Consider the following 22,125-nt stretch of genomic DNA (forward strand, 5'->3'; position numbering starts at 1 on the left):
AGTGGCAAGAGCCACAATTGGATGTTTTCTGCCTTCTGAGGCATAGGTTGCGAAGGGAATGGGGTATAGAGCTGTGGAGGCAGGCTCGCTAAGCTTTCATCAACTATATGAAACAAAGAGCAACAGTCCTGAAATATTCAACTCCCTACTAAAATGATCTTTGCAGTGTAAACTTAGGCTGTGTGGCCATATTTACCTCCAATATTATATGAATGGTTATCCTCTACTTGGAGACCCAAAAGGGACAAGAGATACATAAAAGCATTTTGTACAGACAAAGACAATAGGATCCTCTACACTCACCCATAGTGATTAGTGAATTTGTCCCGTAAAATTAGCGAAATGACAGGAAAATGTGCAAAACGGCAAAAAATTCTTTTTTGCCACCCACAGGGGTTTATACCCTTGCCGCGGCCACACCCATTTTTACGCAACCGTGCCCAATTTGACACGCAACAAATTTTTCCACTGCAAATTTTCACAGAAGTTTCACAAAACACTTCACCAATGGCGAAATGTGGAAATTTGCTGCAAATCCATGCCTGGCAAAAAAAATTCGCTCATCACTACTCACCCATTATCAATATACATATGGGACATTCTGTGCATTAAGCTACTTCTTAAACAAAACAGGGATTGTCTATCCATATTCTGCAATATATTCAAGCTGGCCAACTATGTCAAAGGAACAACCATTTAGGGTTCATCTTGAAAGGCAGAAAGTTGCAGGTAGAATTTAGTCCCTGTGTAAAATGTTCAATGAAGCAGTATAATTCTTAATGAATCAGATGAAAGTGAGTGTAGGACTGGCCAGACCGGGGGTGACTGTGACGTAGTTGGCCAGCTTGTATATATTGCAATATATGGACAAACAATCCCTGTTTTGCTTAAAGGGGAGGGTATTTCTTGCTTAATGCACAGAATGTCTTAATGCCCTATATATATATTGATGATGGGTGAGTGCAGAGGACGTCTTACCTCTGTATATATGAATTTGTGGTCACAACCTAATTGCACCCCCGCACATTGGTTAAAAATTGGATAGTGAGCACAAAACTTTCCCTTTCTGCATTTGGGTGAAACAAGAGCATAGCTGGGCTTGGGGGTAGATACGAGGTATGGCCTAAGATTTCCCAGTTTTTACATTTGGAATGTACAGAGGGTATGGAATTATTCCTATGCATTTCCTTTTCTAACACCACAAATAATTCCTTCTGTCAAGAAACAACAAACATTTCCATGCCAATGTGTAAATATTATGGGATATTCTCACACGCTGTTACAGAAGGGCAATGTGTATTGGCAGTTGTGTTCTTTTAAATGTTTAAACCCTCTGTCCTTGTCCTCCAAACATTCATTACCAGGAGCCCATCTACTAATGCAGCTTCATATTACAAGTATTAATGACGCAGCTTTCTTTCTTTTCCAGAGACTTTAACAAGGCTTACAAATCAAAGCGCAACCCCGTCCTATAAACAGCTTGCATTTTAATGACTATGGCTCCTCAGCAGACTGATTTTAAGAGCATAAAATATTATGCATTTTTGTGGAACCATGATTAAAATAATGTGCTGAAATATTCATTGGATAGATTCCGTGCTGCCCCCCAGCAACCTACGCAAATTGCAATTTTATTCATTATTAATAACATGGAATTAAAGTTGCAAAAACATTCCGGCATGTGGTAATTGTCGGGGTGAATTATTATCTCAGCGCTAACATAGTGCTCCCGTGATTTTATTGCTCCTAGCAAATACTAACCATTACCAGCCATGGCCATTTGCAGGTTAAATTGCCTTTGTTTTCCTTGCTCGGGCCGGCTAAGGCGCTTTCAGAGCAGCTTGCAAATCACAGACTTGCCCTTAAGGGATAATAAATTAAAAACAAAATGGGGTTGCTTTTATTTTTCTGAAAATATTCCTGTGGAAGCATGAAAAATATATGAATAAGAGCTCATTCACTAATGCACAGAAGGGCTGCACCAGGATCAGGCTGCCGTACTAAAGCTCATTACATGGGCTACCCACTATGTACTGGTACAGGCTGGAAGATACAAGGTTAAGCTCATTTTAGTGGTGTAATTAGAAGTTACGGAGACCAACAGTAAAATCTTTTTTGCCCCCCCCCCCCCAAGGCAAAACCCGTAGGGAAGATGATCTGTTTATATATATATATATATATAAATAAGGTGTCAGCAAGGGCCCTCACTGAGCACATTCCTGGGTCCCTAGAATTGGCAATTTTTTACATGGCATAATAGAACTTTGGATGTAACATTACCCCCACCCTCTTTTAACTTAACAAAACAACAGCCAGTGAATAAATAATGAATTCAGTGAATAAAATATCTTTCTTTTTTCAAACCTCACCAGACCAGCTGACAGAAAGCTCCTGCATGTTGAGATGTGAGTTAAAGGAGTTGTTCACTTTTAGTATGTTATAGAATGACTACTGAGCAAATTTTAGATTGGTAGAATTTAGATTGGTAGATTTAGAAGTATTTTCTATTTTTTCTTTATAGTTTTAAAATGATTTGCTGCCTTCTTCTGACTCTTTCCAGTTTTCAAATGGGGGTTACTGACCCTAGCATCCCAAAACGCTATTGCTCTGTGAGGCTACAATTTTATTGTTACTATTATTTTTTTTATTACTTATCTTTCTGTTTAGGCTCTCTTCTATTCATATTTCAGTCTCTCTTGAAAAACCACTGCCTCGTTGCTATCTTAAATTGGACCCTAGCAACCAGCTGCTGAAATTCCAAACTGGAGAGTTGCTACATAAAAAGCTAAATAATTTAAAAACAAATGAAAAATAAAGACCAACTGAAATTGTCTCAGAATATTACTCTCTGCATCATACTAAAGTTAATTTAAAGGTGCCCTTTAATGAAAGGTGTAACATTAGGAAACACCTTGAATATCTCCATTTAGGTAGTAGCTTTCTAAACTGTTGGGTGCTATTGGGACCAGACCCAAATAGACCTTGTTGGGGCTCACCAGGACTGCTGGCCTAGTGAGCTTTGAGTGGGATAAAAGGGCCAATAACTGTTGTTTATTCTGAGCTTTCTATACATTGTAACTTACATTAAAAAAGCAATAATGATTTCCCCTTATTGGGGCCAAATGGGAAGGACCTGCATTTGGAATTTATACAATGGGAATTCTTACTAATTTTTATTGATCTTGCCTGGATTTTTTTTGCATAACATATGAACAAAGGTTTAAGAGGGTCACTGTATTTGAGAAATAAAGATGATGACAAAAGTACCCCAGGGACAGTAAAAGCATGGGAAGACTCAGAGCCTGGAGGAATGAATGAGCTTTCTATAATACAAAGTATGGAAAAACAAGATCTGTCAAAAATTCTATATGTTTTGCTTCTATAGTTTCTCCAAATAATCTATCATGCTGCAGGAGGAAAAAAAGTATCAACAGAAACTTATCATTTTTCTTTGCTTTGCACAGAAGTCTGTTTCTTTCCTTTACACTACAATTTCAATTTGGTCAAATGAGCCCTGCGAGTAACATTCTGATAGAAGCCTTGCCATTATGAAACAAACTAAAAGCAGTGTTTTTAAAAACTGGGTCACAGAAATGTAGATTTAAATCTGGGAGAATTTGTGGCTGGAAATATCCTGATATGGCTTCTACAAGGTTAATGGCACAGTGGCGTATTGCTAGTGTTGTGTTGCCTCAGTATTTTCTCACTATGCAAGTGGGGACAAAAAACTAGAAATCACTGCAAAGTGTTGGATGCTATCTAGTAGTGACAGCCAATGTCACCAGATATGTCAACGCACCCACATTTTTGGGAAGTCACTATGATTTAACCACCCTCACCTGGTCACCCTCAGTAAAAGCTCAGTCAGTGATATGTCCACATACCCGACCATAAAAACGCACTAAATAGTGACCTGAATTCTCAGAAGCAGTCAGATCGTGAAACACTGGCATGGACGTTTGGCCTGGGTGGAACAGGCTGTGCTAGGGGAGAAGCGGTACTGCCAAAATGCTCCAAGATCTAAAGGGATCTAGGACGGCATCTCTGTATCACTCAAAAATGCAGAGCCCTATTAAGAAGAGGTTGGGGGCATGGGTGGACTTCCCATTTCAGTTCCAAGGTGCTAAGGCAACGTTAAAGGAACTTAAGAACACAATGACAGCCATATTTCTGACGTGTCTCCTTTACACTATCAAAACATGCAAAGAGAAGTCAGCAAGAGTACAAGCACGATGGAACAACAATTCCAAGATGCAAACAACAAACAAGGGGATCTACTGATACAAAGGGCCCCAAGAAGTGTGTGAGAATCCCTGTCCCTAAATGAGATTGAGCTGGCACATAGTGACAACCAAATATTTTTCATATTCAGTACAAAAGCAGCTCATCATTCAGACTGTGGCCTCACTGAAATAAAAGCAAATGCTTTAGCGGACAGCTGAAGGATAACAAGCTGTATATTGTGCATTAATGAAACATATCTGATAGCACTCCCCAAAGATAAAGTGCGCACTCTAAATCTGAGACTGCTAAGGGCGCAACTTGTAGCTTATCATCGCAGGTGTTGATATGACCAAATGGGTTCCCATGAAACTGAATAGCAAAGCTTAAATCCAGGCCATTTTTCAGTCTGAGTGCTTTAAGGGATGAGGATTCAATGTGCAGCCTTCCCCTTGTCTTGTTTCAATCCCAACAAAACTTGTGTCTCTGGCTCAATGCAAACACAATCAATACGGCTTAAAATTACGTCAAGCCCAGTATATCAGTCTCCATGTTGTGGTTCACACATCCATCTTGCAGAGCCCTGACAAATGCGTTCAGCAACATATAATTGTTCTCAGAGATTATAATGTACTGTACAGTAAAGCTGGGTTCAGCAACTGTCGACATAGAAGATTGTACATTAGTGTAGTTTTTGTGCCATTTCCCCAGATCTTCTACCTCCAGCTTGATAATATGCAACCAGTGTGGCAGGTACTGCCTTCCCGTAATTCAGAGCGATCTGTGTAATGGGTTTCCAGATAATGGATCCCGTACCTGTACAAAAGACTGTTGGGAAGTAATAGGCATATGGAGGAATAGAATACTGGAAAAACACAAACAGTGTATTGGCCATAAGCAAAAGCTCTCTGAAGTCAAGACTACCAACTGTAAAATGTAATAAAATCATGTTAAGGGCAATGAACAAATGTGGGTGCTAATATTATTGCACAATTTTAATTTAGTGGCTGCTCACCCCTGATATGAGACACTACCATTTAACCATAATGGCCCTGGTTTTTTACCCCCCAACTTCTGAATTTTGTGCAGTTTTTCGCAAAACAAATATTTTGAAATATATATTATTTTTTAGGGCTAGGTGCTCTGTTCAGATACAATATTCAGTGTAATATTAGAAACATGCTTTATAGTGACTAACATACCAGGTGGTTAAGCCATTCCTTACAAGGTTATATGGTGCAAACAGATAGGCAAAGTGTCAACAAGGGTCAATTGCCATTAAAAGGAACACGGTTCCCCTAAACAAAGCAGAGCAGGCAGGAATGTGCCACTCGCACCGCAGCCGTGCAATTGCTGTTTTCAATTTTAATTACACAGCGAAGCTCGCAATTTGTGTTTTTAATAGCATTATAATTAGTGCCTGTTCGTTTAAAGAAAAATATACTGCCAATTAGGGAAATCTGTAGTACGTTTCTTGATGTATAAACCTCCTTGTGATCCCTTCTCCAGTTTCAGTGCGCATACGAGCAATCAATTCATGAGATCCATTTAACTCCCCATTTTACTTCTGCCATAAACATGTGGTTTGCTGCCAACTGAAAAATGCCTGCCTTGGTCACAAATGAATTATGAGATTGCTAGCAAGCAGTTATCTGACTGGGGGCGAACCAAAGACTTCAAATCAGTTAGTACTTACTAATTAAAAGAATCACACAATTAAAAAGTAAAAAGAAACACTAACAAATTCAGTGTAAACCACAATTTTATGCAGTTAATCTCTCCCCAGGCCAACACAAAGCACAGCTACAGGCATCTACAGAGATGGCTAGATACTATGGATCTGCTTGTTTGGGCCGTGCTGCATATATGTAAGGTCGGAGCCCCACTTGTTTCTTTCATGGTCTGCCATGTGGCGATTTGGAAGCATCAGTACAGCAGACTTGCTTTCCCATATAAAATAATAAATAAATGGTAAAAGAGGTGTCAACTGGAAGGGCAAAATCAACCTGTTCTTCAGCATTTTTTCAGTGAATAGAGCTATGGTTTTTGTTAAGTCTTAATTGAAATTAAAGTAAAGTGGCATTCTATTTCCTGGTCCATATAAGCACAATTAAAGACCCAGTCCCCCCAGTCTTAAAGACCAGTGGAAACATCAAGAAGGCGGGACAATAACCTCACATGGATGGGAACATCAGAGGGGAGTATGGGCAGATCAGGGGGAGGAAAAGAGATGATTTTTACAAAGAGCAGGGCGAGATACTAAAAATGGAGTATTGCAGGGGAAAACTTTAGGAAATGGGAAGAATTAATAATTTTACATTACATTGCCGGTAAATTTTTAATAATAACCATAGCTGGTAGCAAGCCTTTGCACTGCTAAGCAGGGATGAGCAAAATAATTTGCCACGCATCGCTTCCTTTGATGTGGGTGTTGGTTTCCCTGACGCGTGCGTTGATTTTTTGAAAGCGTCAGTCGTCTGGAGAATTATTTCCCCATCCCTACTGCTAACGCTCTTTATAATGAACTGCTACTTATCTCACAGCCTAACATAAAGCAGCTGGGGGAAGGGATGGGTTCCATTATACAGAAGGTTCTACAGTGAACTGTTGATTTGTTTTGATTGTGCTTGTACAAACAGGAAGTAGATTATGAAAACAGTATATGAAAATTCTGAAGTAGAACATTCTAGTTGGGATTTCAAGATTATTGGAGTAAAAAGGACAAGATAAGATTTAATGATACTAAGACCACAACAGAACAATGTCCTTAACTACTCTGGAAAAGCTGTGGAACTGGCCAGAGTAATAAAAAAACTTCTGGTGGAATATAAATCCAATCTAGGCCAACACTGGGCATCCAAGATAGAGAAATTACAGGAGCAATGAGAGAGGGGTAATGGAAGACAGATTTAAAGAAAACAACGTGACATTACTGGAAACGGTAGTATTTTATATATTACTATGCCCAATCATGTGGAACAGAAAATAATTATAGCCACTGAGAAATTCAATGTACAGGAGAAGGACACAATTAGTGCAACACTGGATAGTCACATGGCAATGCAGTTAATTAGGGAATTAGTCACGTGGCAATGCGACAGAGGGATGATTTGTAGCCATTATTGGCCAATTTACAATTTATATACAAAAAAGAAAAGCGCTATTGCTGTATCCCAAACTGTGTTTACTTACTTAGTGTTACTTACACAGAAAATACAAATGAAGACGAAGTAATGTGACTTTCTCCTATTGCAAAAAAATCCCTCTTTGGTGTTAAAATTAATAATTAAAGACATTATTAAATTCTTTATTACCTAATTGTTTATTATGCATTTAGCAATAAGACTTTCTATTTGTGAGACTGTTTAGATTTTCCCTTTCATACCAGTCTCCACTAACTGTAATTGAGAGAGCTTTCCCCAGTCACGCAATGGAAACCCAAGGGCCTCAGTTGACTTAATAATTGCAGATCACAGCTGAAAACAATTTTTCTTGCAATATCCGAATGAACATTTATCGAAATGACTGAGAAGGTAACATTGAGAAAGGCTCTCCAGGAACTGCCTACATTTGTGCTAATTGCTATAAATACTGATAATGAAAGTAGGAACAATTTCAAAGTAAGGAAGACTGGTCTGGATCACCCTTGATCTAATTTAGGAGCAATCTAGCGTGACCCTATCAGCAACTGCACACTGAGCTTCAAAAAACAAAATGAATAAAGACAGACTTCATCTAAACTCATATTTCAGTTTATAACTATCCTATGTTCCTAGGAACCTATGTTCCCATTTTGGCACTAAAGAAATACAGGTATGGGAACTGTTATCCAGATCTTGGGACCTGGCGTTTTCTGGATAAAGGGTCTTTCCATAATATGGATCTCCATACCTAAGTCTACTAAAAAATAATTGAAACCAAATGGTAGGTGTTTGCTTCTAATAAGGAGGAGATCAATTACAAGGTACTGTTTTATTATTACAGAGAGAAAGGAAAATGTTTAAAAATGTGAATTATTTGCTTATAATGGAGTCTATGGGACTTCCCATTACAACTGTTTTCTGCATAAGGGATCCTAGCCTTGTATTTCCACAGCAGCCAAATGTAGTTGTGTATGCAAACTACAACTTCCATAATCTCCCAATGGCATTCAGCTCTTTGGGGATGCTGGGAGTTGTAGTTTTTAACATGCTGAGGCCCTAGCAGTTTGCTTTCCCTTTATAACGTCTGATAAAATGACGGGAACTGGCTTTATATGGCTTTCATCTGTACTGTGTTAGACCAGCATTGATTTCACTTTTTCTCTGTGAACACCAAAGGGCCAGCTGTGGTCACAATAAAGGTCGACTTGCCAGCAAATGGAACATTATAGGAAGGTAGAGGGACAAAACTTCTATTTCAGGTATATTGAGAAAACAAACCTATTCCTTTACATGATAAGGCTCAGCGATGCAAAGGCTGAGGTTTGTTTATGCCAGAATAAATGTCTTTACACATAAGAGTATCACTAATGCAACAACAGAACATTTACAAAATATAGTACCCTGCGGTCATAAAGAAAAACATTTCACTGCCAATTCCCAGATGTATGGACAGGAAATTTATGACAGAGTAGTGAAAAGCAAAGTCCCTGCTGGAAAAACTCTCGCATTTATTTGGCTAAAGACAATCATTAAAGCTGACCTTTCCGCAAACCTTTCTCAGCTGGGCGAAAATGATCTGAAACTACTGCCAGATTTTCTTTAAATAACACAACCCCTTCTTCAAAAAAATGTAAGGCACCTACTATGTGTATCAATATATCACTGGACGCTAACATCCCTATGTGCTAGAACCTCTGGAATGGCTAGAACTCTATGTGCTAGAATGTCTCTAGACTGACATGCCACCGCTCTTTAAATACTAAGCGATTTATTTTTATCAGTGTTCATATTTTTTTCTAATTCAATCAAGTTATTTGGTTTGGTTCCTCAGTTCTACAGGATCAAGACTCCCACAGGGCGATCGCTACTCATAGAAAGCTTCTGGACCAGTGATGAGTGAATCTGTCCCATTTTGCTTCGCCAAAAAATTTGCAAAATGGTGAAACATTCGCAAAATGCAATATAGTCAAAAGGCGCAACAAATTTGTACGTGCAACTTTTTTTCTTACTCCAAATGCAATAAAGTCAATGGGAGTTTTTTCTTACTCCACACTCATTTAAGTAATTGGGCTTTTTTTTTTGTTGCAACTTTTTTGTCTCAGTGTCATTTTTCTTGCTGACCTTATTGTCAATGGGCATTTTTTTTCTTACTCCAAATGCATTAAAGTCAAGGGCATTTTTTTTGCGACAACTTTATTTGTCTTGGACACATTTTTCTTGCCAACTTTTTTGTTTTGGTGAATTTTTGCCGCAGTTTCACAAAAAGATCTGCTGATGTGAGGTGTAAAATTTCACTTTGAATCCATGCCTAGCGAAAAAATTCGCAATAGCGCTCTCTGCACTAGAATTCCCGAAATTCCAATCAATTAAAGTGTACAGAAAAAAGTGTACACCATATAGCACTGGTCTGAAGCAGTTGGCACTTTATATCTTTTTATTCAGTAGGATAAACGGCCTCGCTGTTTGAACTTTCGTATAATGAAATAAGAGAACTCGGAATATATAGAAATACAGCCATGGACTTTTTATCCAGTATTTTACTTCTGAGATCTTATAACAGCTATAGGACTATTTGGACAAGTTTTAATATTGAATATATTGATTTTTAGATATCTGATGTCCCGTGATTGATTTATGATCTTAGTGAATTTTCTGGCAGTGTGTTTATTAATGTGATATACTATATTATTTATAGTGTAAATATGTTTTTTTAAAGGAGAAGGAAAGTCATTTTGGCATTTTACTGCCAATAGATTTGCCACATTAGTGCCACCTAGAAAGCTATATTTATTCTGCAGAAAGCTTTATCATACCTGAGTAAAGAGCCCTAGAATCTTTCTCTGTTTGTTTAAGATAGCAGCTGCCATTTTAGATTGATCTTCATAGCTTCCTGCTGCAGCTCTAGTCATTGGTAGCTCAGATTACACATTCCTAAGGGAGGGGGGAGTGAGTTTTATGAATTCTTATAGGAAGGGGAGCAGGAGAGGGGAGAGAGCTGTGCATATTCTGGCACCAGGAATAAAGGATTTTTCTGAGAGAGGAAGTCAGACACCAAAGAACATGTTTACAAAAAAGGAGACAAGAAATCCTGTGTTTCTTTTGATAGAGGACTATGAGTGCTTATGGCTGTATTTACATAGACCTTTCTGATAAAGCTTACTTAGTTTTTATCCTTTCCTTCTCCTTTAATGCTCATTTGGGGCAAGAAAATATAGTTTTTAGTAAATATCAAATTAGTGATCAGATCTTTGACTACACCATAATTTATTTGGAAAAATGCAGCTGTTTTTGTTGAATTTACTGTGACTTTGCTAATTCTTTTTTACTAATGCAGTTTTGCTCATCACTACTGATGACGGTATATCCATAAAATGCAGGAAAATGCAGTTCAAACAGTTGAAAACACATGAATTACTGACATCTTTAAAACAGCAATATTCTGTTTGATTTAGCTTGGTAAACAGACAGAGAAGTGGAAAAATACATCAAGTAACACCAATTTGTATTAATTTGTTTAAAAAGGGAATCTAGGCAAAACATTTGTGGTGGATAAATATAGAATTAAATAAACACACATACAAAAAAGTGCTTTTTCTAAAAATCAATAGGTAATACCACTTTGTGGCTCAACATTTATGTTGGAGGGGGATCAACTCAGTGGTCCAAAGTAACGTTTATTTTAAAACCATGCCCCTACCAATGTCACATCAAGCAGACTTACACTGAGTTTGTATAGCTGTAAAATGCCCAGTTTAACCTTTTTCTAAATATGGTTAAAATTGCAGCCAAAGTCGCACATTTATAAAACACCAATGTTTCCTTTAGCGCTGTGCGAATGAAATCAAAGTGAGCAAAACAATAAATAAAAATACTGGTGACGAAAGAGAAGGACAAAGGGCCCTGTTGACAGGACGTCACAAACTACATGCAATGAATGGCAGTTGAAAAAATGCTGATTAAGTCCCCGAGGTGCTGATCACAGAAACAGAAATCTAAATATTAAACCTCTAATGCAGTATTTTATCCCATTCACAATTTAGTACAAGGGGTGGGAGATTTATTTGTCTTCTCACAATTCAATTGCAAAAAATAAAACAACTTAAATGCTGTAGATACACCAACCATTGACTCACTGGGTTTTACCTGGTAAATTCTTTCTCAAGACCTTTTTTGATTGAATAATCTTGAAATTCAAGTTTTAATATATAGGCCTTGGGTTAATATTTTTGGAAACCATCTGGCCAATAGTGAATATATTTATACAGACCAACAATGTCATAAACAGTAACAAAACGAGGATGAGACTGGCAATATAGTCTAAATATAACTGGAGAGGCTACAAGTCTGTAAACCTGCCTTATCATAAGTTAAAGGAGCAGTTCATCTTTAAACTATAAGTACAGGTATAGGACCCATTATCCAGAATGCTAGGGACCAAGGGTATTACGGATAAGGGATCTTTCCGTAATTTGGATCTCCATACCTTAAGTCTACTAAAAAAATCAATAAAACATTAATTAAACCCAATAGGATTGTTTTGCCTCCAATAAGGGGTAATTATATCTAGTTGGGATCAATTACAAGGTACTGTTTTATTTCTACATAGAAATAAATAAAATTCTGAATTATTTGATTAAAATGGAGTCTATGGGAGATGTAATTCTGAGCTTTCCGGATAACGGGTCTGATACCTGTATTATGGAGACAGTGATATTCTGAGGCAATTTACAATTGGGAATCATTTTTGTTTGTTTTCATTATTTCGTTTTTTGTTCAGCAGCTCTCCAGTTTGGACGTTCAGGCACACAGCGCTCCTAAAGACAATGAGACGTGCCTTATTCCATGAACTGATTAGGCCTGTAAATCATGGCCTTCACACAGAGATGATTATGGTATCACCCTTACACTAAATGGGAAAGGAGCATTGAGATTATTTCCACCAGAAAGCAATTATGCCAAGGCCCAGCGTTGCCATTCATCATGGCTGAAAGATGACACTCACGGCTAGCCAAGGGAGACCGCTCTTCACATGCCTCCTTGCAGATCAATACGTAGCACATTTCCTCAAGCAAGAAGTAATTATAAAGCAACAAACTTGACAATCAATAACCAGTCAAACCAACTCTGGTTCTGTGGTGCAGGCATGAGGGGAAGGCACTTTGTCAGCTGTCAGTGACTCAAGCTAACTGGCTCGGTGCTAGAGGCAGGGCACACTCCGCTTGGGCTGCATTCATTGTAATGTTAATATACAGACACAAACAGTAAGATGCACACAATAGTCAGAGCACCCAGCTCTTTGTAAACACACTCATTTATATTGCCACATAGGATTTATCATGCAATCTCATCGAATATGACTGGACATGAATAAGAGTGTGTTAATTCATACTGAATCATATCTGATGAGATTACGTGATAAATTCAAATATTAAAAAGAAACAAAACATGCTAGACTAGATACATAAAGAAAGGACAAATTTAATAAATACTCCTAACAACAACTGGTCTGCTAGGTAAGGGTTATGGCAGCTGTCAGAAATGCCCCACATTGCTGCCTCTTCATATTCAAAAGAATGGAAAACGATCTGCCTATATATATATATATATATTTTTTTTTTTTTTTTTTTTTTTAAGTGGTATGCACTAAATTTACCCTTTAAATGCGCTAATAAACCAAGCTGATCTTGAGTGCAATGACTGACTCACTGCATTTCCCATATATAAATGTGGAGTTTGTCTGTATTACTAGGAATTAGGACAGTTTTAATAGACAGATATAAGAGTTATACTTTTCAAATGTGTACATATTTTGCTTCTTTTCACTACCTGATACACATAGCTAATATAATTTCCGTGAACAATTGTACTTACTTAAACCTAAGAACCGATAATGTACCACTACAATGATTGTGCAATGTCTTAACTTGTTTATTTTGAAAATAAAAATATAGTTCTAAAAAAAAAAAAAAAAGAGTTATACTTTTCAGTAAGATTATTGACAGTTGGCTTATAAAGCGCAGGTAGCATTGCTTAATATAGAAAGCCTGCTTGTGGATCAGACCCAGGCATCAGTATTGATAATGACTGACCCGCAGTTGCACTGTATAGGTCTTGTATTTACTTTGCTTTGTGTCCATTCAAAATCACCATAGCAACAGAGAAATTGCCCCTAAATTACTGATAATTCAGGTAACGCAGCTACAAATTAAGCTTTAAACTTTCCACCTGGAAGATTAATTAATTCCAAAAAATGGCTATGAGATGGGGCCACTGTTGATTGTTGGCACCTGTGCTTCATATATTGGACCTTTTGCTTTGTGGCTTGCCTGATACACGGCCAGGGAGGTATCCTGAAGATTCTGGACTTTATTTTAAAATTGTTTTGTTTTCCAGATCTCTCTAATTTTAATTCGAGGTTGCTTTGCATTACAAACCAGTGACAATTCTTGATGGCACACTGCAGCCCTTAATTTGATTCCAGGCTACACCTTTTCATTATTCTGTGTTCTGGTCCTATTGCACGCGAATGTCCTTGTGTTATTGTTCTTCTGTTCCAAATCCTATTCATTTGTATCTGTTTTGGTCTCTGTTGTGGTTCTGGGTTCTGGTTCCTGATGCCTGGAAAGGCTGACTTTGTTGACCTTTGTTGACCACACCTGGCCAACAGACTGATGGGGACCAACTGTGATGATCAAATTGTTAGTCCAACAGGTTGCTAGTGTTGGATAGGGCAGTGCTAATACGGTTCAGTAGGCAGTACTACTGGGTGTTTTTCTCTCCACTACCCACTTTGTCTCAGGGTGGTCTTACCTGCTGGGCTATTAACGGTACAGTGTTCTGACTGTAATGAGAGCACTTCTGTAAGCCCTGCTTGTACTTGCCCTTTACTAATTGCCAGCCTTATGCTTAACTTGGACTCCCTGCTCTCTGCCTTTGTGGATGGCCATGAAACCCCACACTATAAGACCTTGCAACAACAGAATAAAGGATGGTTGTCAGTACTGGATTCCATGAGCACCATCTGGGTCTCGGTACCTTCATGCTAACTACACTATAACAATATATTTCAGCAGGTATTTTTCAAATCCCCTAAAATCAAATAAAGCAATTATTTTCCCTTGAGGCACAACCTGTCAATCTCTAAAATATTTTCCCAAGATCTCTGTAATGTAAAAACTGCTACCCAAGTGTCCAAATGAGCCAAAGAGACAAGAGAGAAAAAGAGAGAAAACAGGTTGTATGTGTTACTCAATGACAGCAAAGCCAAGCTCTTATAAACCAATTCAGCAGGTCAGTAAAGGTTAAAGTGCAAAAAAAAAAAAAATCACTATATCAGTGGCAAAAAACTGACATCCAATTTTCAGGGTGATTTATCATTGGAAAAGTAAAATGGATAGGCAGGCATTATAGGGCTACATGCAACATGAGAAAGCTGTTACACCGCCTTGCTTTGTTGATTTAGCCACCAGGATCAATACAAACCTATACTGTTTCAATTTTAGAAATATTGATTTTCCAATATAACTAGGGCAGGGGCATTTATCTTCAGGTATAATGATATGGAACGCACATATTTCATAAAAGCCACTTTATTTTTTATTTACTGTGTTTTTGACATAATAGCAAATACTTATTTGCCGCTTGTTTAATTTAATATTTCAACAACGGATTGAAGACCCAGCAAGCTAAATACATTCAGGTGTTTTGGGGCACGAGGGAAAATGAAGAAGAAAGGAAATCAGATTATGTCTGTGTGTCACTGTTCACTTGGATCTCAGGTTCATATTATGCAGACCAAGTGCATTGTGGGTATAAACACAATTATACATGAGGGGGGAAGATATTCGCTTACCATGAATGTGCAGTTTATTTAGGAACAGGGTGAATAAACATCATGGAATGACACATGGGTAGGATAAAGATATGGTTCATTTAGCTGGGCATACATATAAAGATTCATCCATTTGGTAAGGGTAGGGTAGCATTAAAAAAGGCTAAAATTGGTTTTGGTAAAAAAAAAATTTTGACAAAAGACAATGAATTTCCCCCTCTACAATTAAAAAATGGTTCTGATTATATAAGACCAAAAGTAACCCCCCCCCCCATCAACCTTATCTAATGCACTTCCACTCATCTGCCAATCTGATCAGTGTGTGCGTATAGGCTATAAGCCATGCAAGGGAGAGTTCACTCAAACTCCTGCTCAGCTATAATGCCAGATTTTGCAGTAAGTATCTGGCAGAAGGTTGAAGGCTACAGACAATTTTTGGGAAGAAAAAAATGTTTTTAATCAATGACAATAATTTAGAATAATTATAGAAAGGAAATTAAGCACCTCCTTTAACAAGCTTTTTTTTTTTTTTTTTTACTTTGCTAAAAAGTAAAGCAATGAACTACAGGTATGGGGCTATTAAAAGAAACCCATTATCCAGAAAGATCAGAAATATGGGTAGGCCATCTCCCATAGACTCTATTGATATAATACAATCATTTTTTTATGATTCCCATTTTCTCTGTAATAATAAAACAGTACCCTGTACTTGATGGTAACTAAGCTGCATGGATCCATATTGGTGGCAAAACAATCCTAATGTTTTTTTTTCATAGACTTAATGTTAGGAGATCCAAATTACAGAAAGTTCCCTTATCCAGAATATCAGTGAATTAAAATGATATGGCAGCTCAGGAACCTGTTCTTTATGCATCAGAATATAAATCTGCCCACAAAATGTTAACACACACCTGACTCTAACCCGCAAAATGTTGCCTTTGTAGGACCTGCTGCTAACCCGTACCCATGTCTTTCTGCTCTGTACTCCTTTACTCTACTTCTGCACAGGTCTTAGGTTCCAAGACAGAGAATATTCAGTCAGGAGCAGAGGTAGAGTGTATCTCCCCAGTCTGACCCGCAACCCATAACTGCAATGGTTGCCCAAATGTCAACCCAAACCCTCCTGCCATAAAGGTAAACTTGCAGGTCCCAGGGGTTACGGGTCAACTGGCACATCACTACCACTCAGGGCACGCTGAACATGTGCAGTGCCACTGTCACAGAAAAAATGGCTAAACAGGATCCACAGTGGCCTTGATTATTCCTGTTATAGGGCTGCTGAACCGCTTTCTGGTACAGTATTTACAGTATTTCTAGCTGTATACTTTGTAGGCTTCAGTTCTCCTTTCACTACCAATCAGTAGTGTCAGATATCAGTACAATACCTAGAGCAGATACTGCCCACGGGCAATGAACAAGAGTAACTCCCACTCTGAGGCTCTTTTCTCTCTTATTCAGTGTTACAAGTAGAGTGGGAGAGTGGATTATTCTTGTTCATTGCCTGTGGGCAGTATTCTGCTCTAGGAATTGTCCTGATACCTGAGAACAGAGTTGATAGGCAGTTAATGGAGCAGCAAACTAAAGTAGAGCTGTGGTGGATTTATTACGTGCAAAATTATGTATCACATTCACCAAATTCAAATTTAAGGATATCCGTTCTATCACAGGCCTCATGGACATAATGCAGATAGATATGGAAGGTTACTTCTTATTTTTTATTAGTTTTGCGAGTAAGAGACGCGTGTGTTACAAACATGGTAGGTCGCCTGTGTGAGCTGCAAGCAGTGAAGAAGTTAAAATGAACATTAACCTTTGCTGCCATGCATCACTGAAAGCATTTCTATGGCATTTATAAAGGTTAATCTAATTTCTGCAGTTTAGGGGATCAATATGAAACAGAGAGCTGAATTAGATTTAAAAGACATGAATCCCTGTTAAACTCAAAGAGAAAAGCAGATGAGTAAAGCCCACCCAAACCTCTGCAAATTACAAGAAAAACCTCTCCCACGTGCTCTGGATTAGTCTTGGAAAGCGCCAATTCCCAGCTTCTACATTTGGAATCGCAGGTAACATGCAGTGGACACTATTTATTATATATCTTATAAGTAATATCATTTGTATTAATGTATATTATACAGAATTGGAAACCTTCCCTGGATTTAAAGAGATGAGAGTCTCGCCTGCCCTGGTGTGGAGAAACTGCCCAGTCCGAGTGTAGCCTACATTTACTGATTTTGTTTTATACCAGCGAAACATAATTAACTACCAAAATCCCTGAAACTATTTGAATTAAAAATGCATATTTTTTCATTAATTCTGGTTTGTTGGCCAAGGGAGCCGGTTGCATTAAGGCTTACCTGCCCACACTAAGAGGCTGCTTCTTTGGGCCAAGCTTTCCTCCTCCTCCAACTCACCTGAGGCCACTGTTACTAGTGTATTGCTCCAGAGTAGGCTATCCTGGCATAGAATTTACACAGCACATGTATAGGATTCCTTTATCAAGAATGCTTGAGACCTGGGGTTTTCCAGGTAAAGGGTCTTTTTGTAATTTGGATCTCCATACTTTAACTCTACTAAATCATTTAAACATGAAATAAACCCAGTAGGACTATTTTGGCACCAATATGGATTCATGCAGCATAGTTACTTACCATCAAGTACAAGGTACTGTTTTATTATTACAGAGAAAAGGGAATCATTTAACCATTAAATATACCCAATAGGGCTGTTCTGCCCCCAATAAGGGGTAATTATATCTTAGTTGGGATCAAGTACAGGTACTGTTTTATTATTACAGAGAAAAGGGAAATCAATTTTAAACAATTGAAATGGAATGGGGACATATGGGAGCCGGTCACAATGTAATGTGGAGCTTTCTGGATAAAAGGTTTCCAGATAATGGATTCTATACATGCATCACAGCGAGACTAGCTGATCAGATATTCTGGACACTAATTTCACTGCGAGAATTTAATAATTTTTGAAAAATGTGAATTATTTCATTATAATGAAGTCTATGGTGGATGGCCTTCCAGAAATTTGGAGCTGTCTAGATAATAGGGTTCCGGAGAAAGGATCCTATACCTGTATAATAAAGCCTGCAGTTTACATAGTACTGTATGGTATCCTAGCATGAAATGAATATAATACTGAAGTGTAGGGAAGCCTGGTATGGAATTTACACAGTACTACAGACTAGAGGAAGCTGTTCTACAAGGGACTACATTATTCCATGTAGCACATACAATTTAATACAAATATTACACATGCTATTTAACCTAATTCGTCACCCTGATGCACTCTTTTTCCAATGGCTGTTTTTCTGGGAAGATGAATGATATACTCACTGCTACACGAGGGCAACTGGAGGCGCTGCCACAAGATCCCGCCACTCAAACTCTGTCAGTGATAAGTTGCTACTATTACTTTTCTAATCAACCAATCATACTGAGCCACCTGGGACAATTATCCTTTCCCAGCACACTTGTGACAGCCCCAAGTGCCCCGATGAAAATACAGTGTGCAAACCAGTAAAACTGCGGCAGGACTAATAACCAACCAACAAACATTATATTTACCGCAAACCAATAAAGACAAAGACATCTTAAAGCTGCCGGTAACATTAAATAGAGGTCAGGGTTCCTCTCAGTCCTCACTATGATAAATGGCTGGGAGTCAGGCTCTTTGCCACAAACAAAAACATCTCATTCTGTTTTTTCAGCTTTTTTTCCCATAAGGTATTCCAGCAGCCACGTAAAACTGCCTTTAGTCTAATATTTCATTTGCTCCCTATAGCAGTAGCTAAAATACTACCCTGAACAAGCTTAAAATAACGGACCATAAATTAGCAGCACCAGGGCAGCCATTACTCATGTGCGCAGCCCATTGTTTCCTTCTGGTGCATTTGCTACAGGTGCACAACAGCAAGAGAAACTGAGCCATCTCCATCATAGAGGATCCAGTCATACGGCACTGTCACTAACTGGCACACACACATGAACTCTGCTCTGCACTCACGTCTCTATATTCCTTCCAAAGGTAACGGCCTGTCTGTGCCAGAAGCACTGCAAATATCTCCTTGGCAGGACCAGGGTTATATAACGCCAGGCTGTCTGAGGACACAAACCAGAAACTCTTTTAGAATTTATGAAGAAGAAAACCTATTTGTGCTGCAGCATCTGAAATACAAAGTTGTTTCATTGGAGTAACCTGAGGGGGTAAATTAAAAAAACAATAACATGATGTGGTAAAAAAATGTTTTTTAAAGTTTTTATCTGTCCAACCAGCACCAACAACCTATTTCTTGCAACAAACATTGCACTTTATATGAGAAAGGTTTTCATTCTACCGTTCCGCAGAGACCTATAAATGGCAATTGACAGAATGAATACTTCCCCAGCAGATTAGTTTATATCATATTAAGTGGCCTATTAAAGAATTTTACCAAACTGGAATATATATATCAGTAAATATTGCCCTTTTACATCCTTTCCCTTGAGCCGCCATTTAGTGATGGGCTGTGTGCTCCCTCAGAGATCAGCTGACAGGAAATAATGCAGCTCTAACTGGAACAGAACTCTGTCCATTCATTGGTTGATGGAGCCTAGCATGTATGGGGGCCTTGGCTTGTTTGTGTGCACTGTGAATTCTATGATTCCAAGAGGGGGCCCTTAATTCTTAAAATGGCAATTTTCTTTTAAGGAGTGCCCAATAGAACATACTACTAAAAAATTTTATTTTTCTATTTTTATGAAAATGGTTTATATAGATGAAGCTGGGTTTTACATATGAGCTTGTTTATGCAATATATTTTTACAGAGATCTAGATGGTTCAGGGTATTCAGTTTTCCTTTAAAAGCACAATTTCATGATCTCTGATAAATACTTAGATTTATAAGCTATTAATGCAATATCACACAAACTGAAATTTTCCACCTATAAAATCAGCATTATACAATCTATTTCCAGTTGCTCATTAAAGCTATATTATTACTATGAAGTGCTGTGAACTGGAAACATAGAAAACTTTATTGCGGCAGAGATGCCTGGGCCACAAACGTTAGGAAACACACAATTTGCAGCAGAGAAGGGTACCAGTACATTACGTGTGTATATATATATATATATATATATATATATATATATATGTGTGTGTATAAACAAACCCTTGTATAAAAAAAATCTTATTTCTTTATCAGAACTCTCTTCTTCAAATAAAGAACCAAGGACACAGAAGGATTATAGAATTCCGTACTGTTCCATACTGAAATTGGGAATCTGTAACGGATCAATTTGATGCAAACAAATGCCAATCACCTGCAAAATTATTCTCTGGCTATATAATGTTTTTTTTTTATTTTATTTTATTTTAATTAATGGGAAATCATACCCGAGGCTGTTTGGTTTCTAGCACTACTGACAAATTAGTGTTGCAAACACAGATAGACTACTGACTAGAACCTTTTCAATTTACTCTTCAGATATGATCATCTGGATTACATTACTTGTGTGTTTTGTGAAATTTGATTTTTTCAGTGTAATTCGTCACAGAATCCACAAACCTTAAGAAGAATGTTTCTTGCTGTTTAGTAGTTTCAAAACAGATGCTCGTTACAACTCTGCAAAGAAATGCTTGTGTGTGCATTTATACTCCTCCTATAGATAGGGGCACCCAAGCAACCCAGGTGGTACAGGGCACATAGCAAAGGACAGCGCTTCCTACAGGATGAGGCTACATACTACACTGCAGTTACACCACCTGCCAAATTTATACCACTATTTAAATGTGCACATGCGCAGCTTGCATAGTAATCCTACAGCATTATTAGCTCATTATAGGGGACCAGCCCTCTGCTCCTACCAAGTAATATTGTAAACCCCCTTATACGGCTTCAAAAACAACACAGATAAGGAAACAGAGCTGTTCAGCATTAACATTAACTCCCATGGGTACCGAGCCTCAGGGTAGACTTAAATCAGTTAACACTTGTGTTACTAGGCGGTGGAATATAAAAATATAAAGCGCCTGGCCTGCCCAGCCGCTTCCCTCGCCCATTACATATTTGCCCCCGCACAGGGGAACAAGCGTGCAAATGTGCAGTGAAGGTGCGGTGGGAAGGAAACGCACATACAATTACTTCAAACTAGGGAAGAAGCACCAGTAAGCCGGCTGTGGGGGACAAGGGCGCGGAGTAGGTGTAAGTACGTGCCTAGTGCCCCCCCCCCCCCCCCAGTATTGTGCCCTAGGCCTCTTCTGCTTACCCCTAGTTCCAACCCTGGATAGATACATCTTGCACTAAGCTACAGAAATAAATAATACTGTTTGAAATACCAAGAATTTCTCAACCTAACATTTTTTTTCCAGCTGCAAACACACACATGCTGTGAGTCGCTGGCAGATTTCTCCCGCTCTGACTGGCTGATCCCAGCAATCTGTAGTGCACTGCTGCCAAACAGCGTGCTTTTTAGCAGGAATAAGTTAGGCTGAGGAAGCACAATCAAACCATATTCCTACTATTTATTTGAAATTCAGTGTATGACAGTGGCATTTCCACATTATCAGTTTTAGCTTTTGTCCTTATCTCTACCATGAGGACCTGTCACCTAAGCATAAAAAGATGCATAATAAAAGTCCTTTTCAAATTAAACATGAAACCCAAATTCCTTTTTTTATTTACACATCCATACAAATTATAAAGGCTTGGATTTAAAAATCCAAGCTGTAAATCATATATTGCCTGTCCCCGTTTCCATTCAACACTTCCTAAATATCACTGCACATATACAATGTAGAGTGTATTAAGTATTTTTAGTATGTCCTTTAGAGTTATCCATATCCAGCTTTGACTGTCAATGGAATGTTAGGGGTAAAAGCTGGAGGGCTGTTAGTTAATTTATGTAATCCCATTGCCCCCAGACAGGAACTCCTGA

General features: G+C 38.2%; 1 protein-coding gene across 8 annotated transcripts in view; it reads right to left on the reverse strand.

The window, feature by feature from the left end:
• The window catches only part of nbea (neurobeachin), a 355,187-nt gene that overhangs the window by 134,814 nt on the left and 198,248 nt on the right, over window positions 1-22,125 (reverse strand). The gene's annotated exons all lie outside the window — the stretch shown is intronic.

Source organism: Xenopus tropicalis, chromosome 2 (genome assembly GCF_000004195.4).
Source record: "Xenopus tropicalis strain Nigerian chromosome 2, UCB_Xtro_10.0, whole genome shotgun sequence".
Taxonomy (NCBI): Eukaryota; Metazoa; Chordata; class Amphibia; order Anura; family Pipidae; genus Xenopus; species Xenopus tropicalis.